The sequence below is a fragment of the Aplysia californica genome, unplaced genomic scaffold (assembly GCF_000002075.1).
Source record: "Aplysia californica isolate F4 #8 unplaced genomic scaffold, AplCal3.0 scaffold00258, whole genome shotgun sequence".
NCBI classification, from domain to species: domain Eukaryota; kingdom Metazoa; phylum Mollusca; class Gastropoda; order Aplysiida; family Aplysiidae; genus Aplysia; species Aplysia californica.
Genome location: NW_004797528.1, coordinates 860,879 through 864,031, shown reverse-complemented (window position 1 = coordinate 864,031; position 3,153 = coordinate 860,879). Strand labels below are relative to the sequence as shown.

At 42.7% G+C, this 3,153-nt stretch overlaps 1 protein-coding gene across 2 annotated transcripts in view; it reads left to right on the top strand.

Moving 5' to 3' along the window:
- The window catches only part of LOC101858635 (transmembrane protein 64), a 73,785-nt gene that overhangs the window by 22,451 nt on the left and 48,181 nt on the right, over positions 1–3,153 (top strand). The window contains exon 1 of one of the 2 annotated variants that reach the window (XM_005100739.3): positions 114–571. The exons of the other annotated variant lie outside the window; for it this stretch is intronic. The gene's annotated coding sequence lies outside the window, so the exon portion shown is untranslated. Of the gene's footprint in view, positions 1–113; positions 572–3,153 lie in introns of those variants that run through there. 2 annotated transcript variants of the gene reach the window in all.

The following is a 3,153-nucleotide window of genomic DNA, read 5'->3' as shown; positions in this document are numbered from 1 at the left end:
ACACACACACACACACACATACACACACACACACACACACACGCGTGCATGTGTGTGTCTCCCTCTCTTCCCCTCCCCCGCCCGCTTATATTTCCCTCCAAAAACATATCATCCATTTTTCCCGCTAATCGACCTGCGTGCCTGTAGTTGTCGTGTGGGATAGCCCGCGTTTGGGGACGAAACGAACAGCCAGCCCAGTTATCACGCAGCACCCTGATCAGTGATCAGAATCAGAAGACTAAGCAAGCGCGCAAGCGCGTGTGTGTGTGTGTGTGTTTATGAAGGCCTCTTCTACATTGTGCATAGCCCTATACACGTTCTTATACTCTGAGCGTCTAGTCGAGGCATAGCCTTACAGTGCGCGGCTGGCTGAGGTTCAGTGTCAACCTGATTAGGACTAGGGCAGGGCCCCCACCCGTTCGCGCTCTCTCGACTCTTCACGTGTATTTCGTCATATCTGTCCTTCACGGGAGTGCACTGGAGATATTTTGCCAGTTCAGTCGTCTCTGGTCTACTAACTGACTTTGGATTTGACAGAAGTTTTTCCTTTGTGTTTTTTCCTGTTGTTGCGGTAAGTTGTTTTTTTGGTTTTTGTTAGTGTATTTGTATGTTTATGCTAATAGTCATATTTTCGTGCTTTCAGATGAAAATAGTTTGTTGCTGTCATTATGATGTTTTATATTCAAGATGCGGGTGTTTTTTTCTGAACAGTATCAGTGTAAAAGTTGTTAAAATGTTTTTGTCCCAGTCGGAACAGACTAGATCATTTAGGGAGCGGGTTGCTTTGACCGTGTCTGTCATGACCAACCAGAGTGGAGTAAAATACAGCGTCCCTGTGGAAAGACGAAAATAAGTCGATGGAGTAGACTTCCCTGAGTGGGTGGTTAGCGGGTGCTCTGGTGTGGTTTGCTTCTTCTTTCCTATCAAACATCTATCGTCCTTATCTCCGGCCCTACTTGTTTTTTTTATGTTTGTTGCTCTCTTGTAACACCTCTAATCTTCTGGCGCTCATATGACCGTATGCAGCTGCGAGCGCCGTAAAACCTGTACAAAAAAAAAACTAAGACTTCCCTGCAAGGAGTTTAGAACTTTTAATCCCCTTGCTTCCATTCTAAAGAATCGAACTCACGTGGTTTGCGGTGCAATGACAGGGGGGGGGGGTAACTGTTACCCCACTAACACCGAGTAGTGGTTAGTTGTTGAACGGTGCCGCTGTATCGATTCCCCGACTGATTAGAACGTTTCCAGCAAGAACGAGATCAGAATTTGGGTCCGCCTCGGCCCGGGAACCTAAATCCTGCACTTCTTGAATAAGTTTGCAACTGACCGCGTCAAATCAGTCAGTAGCGTCAAATTGCTACTTCAGCAGTGCAAAGTTCGACCTGACATTTTTGGCCGTTTTGAGATCAGAATATTCTGTCTGCTCTATCAAAATCGCAAGATTATTATTAATAATAATAATAAATGACATTTATATAGCGCTCAACCCCGATTAAAGTACACAGGCTCTGAGCGCTTTACAATACAGTACAACGTACAACAGTAATATAAAACGTTGTGTTCTAACTATAAAAACAAATCACTCAAGATATTAATTTTACTCATTTAAAAACAGAAACGACTTCAGCTGACATTTGAATGAATTTTATCCGGAGTCGTTATCATGATATTCGAAGAACTGCATTCGAAAAAGCTTGACATGTTGTGAAACTAATTTTTTTACATCAAATTTCTCACAACTAGGTACTGAGCAGATACAACTTTGTAATTCTAAGATAGCGAAATGATATTCGCGTTCTTCTGTATTTTAATATTTGTTTCTGACGTGCGCAACTTGCAGACGAGACCTCCGAGATTGTTCTGCCCTTACCCGAGAGGGCTATGTGTATGGTCTTGCCTACCCTAAGATCAGGGGTGTGCCTGAAAGACTGCTGTAAGAAGGAGCCAAGGAGTAGCTGCAGAAAGGCAGCAGACAAAGTCAGGAGGGAGGGGGGGGGGAGCAGAAAGTGGAGACGAAAGCAGACTACAGACCATAATTAGAGAGCAGGAAAAGTGAAAGGAGAACATTTTTTAGAGAGGAAAATTTTCCGTCGCTGTCAGGTTTCGAGCCCGGGACCTATTGACTGATAGAGAAGCGAACACCGTACCTCCCGACCACGAGAGCCCCCACTCTTTGTCACATTAAACGTCTGTTACTGTGTCGATGTACGTATTCTCTTTGCTCAAACAAACCAAGGTTTTGTTTTTGTATTTAAGTGTTCCTCTCGATCCATGACGCCATTGCTTTGTTTTAAAAGATTGCACCACGAGAAGGAAATCATTTCAAAGTAGCTAGATTTTTGCTGCTGCTGCAGTAAATAACAAATCGGATACCTGAGCCTTAAAAGAGTTCATAATTAATCTAAGCCTATCTTGTTCCACGGGACTTGTCAGTGTATTGCTATTGCTATATATTATATTTGAAATAATAGTTTAGAAGCATTTTAGTGAGTGGTTGGCGGGTGCTCTGGTGTGGTTTGCTTCTTCTTTCCTATCAAACGTCTATAATCTTTATATCCCCTCCTTTTTTGTGTTTGTTACTCTCTTGTAACACCTCTAATCCTCGGCACTGATATGACCTTATTGTGCTGCAAGCGCCGTAAAACTCTTACTAAAACTAAAGAAACCTAATGTTCCACGGGGCTTGTCAGTGTATTACTATTGCTATATATTTGAAACAATAATTTAGAAGCATTTTATTCTCTCTACCTTCTCGGTTTCTACGTCAAACTCAATGTGTGAGTCCTTTTCATCGTGGACTTGTCTCTTTTCGATTTCATTTTCTTGAGTCTAATGAAAACTACTACCATAATAAGACTATCATTGGCCGACATGTAAGTACAAGGAAAAGAACTTCTTTCGACTGATAGCACTAACGCAGTAACGTAAACACTTTTTTTTCATCTTGTGATACCAGAGGTAAACACCGAACTGACCAGTGTACGCCTACCTATAGGAAAGGCTTGAAAATGAACCTTGACAACGTCTAGATAATATGGTCTCCCAAACAGTTGGTGAGGAAAGATTATGTATCAGGGAAGAAAATGCCCTCCTCCTCCTTCTCCTCCTCCTCCTCCTCCTCCTCCTCTTCCTCCTCCTCTTCCTCCTCCTCTT